Source organism: Egretta garzetta, unplaced genomic scaffold (assembly GCF_000687185.1).
Source record: "Egretta garzetta isolate BGI_Z169 unplaced genomic scaffold, ASM68718v1 scaffold284, whole genome shotgun sequence".
NCBI lineage: Eukaryota > Metazoa > Chordata > Aves > Pelecaniformes > Ardeidae > Egretta > Egretta garzetta.
Genome location: NW_009259498.1, coordinates 73731 through 73993, shown reverse-complemented (window position 1 = coordinate 73993; position 263 = coordinate 73731).

Here is a 263-nt window from a genome sequence, read left to right as displayed (position 1 = left end):
TACGTGTTCGGCCACGAAGCCGCGGTGGTGCCGCAGGCGTCGGAGATCCTGGCAAAGATGTCAGAGCTGGTGCACAGCCGGCTGAAGCAGGGCCATGGCGGCGCGGTGCCGCCCACCATCTACACCGGCGCACCGGTGCCCAAGGGTGCCACGTGCTTTGAGTGCGAGATCACCTTCAACAACATCAACAACTACTACGTGCACAAGCGCCTCTACTGCTCCAGCCGGCACCTCGCCGAGGACAGCCCCCCCGGGGCGCGCAA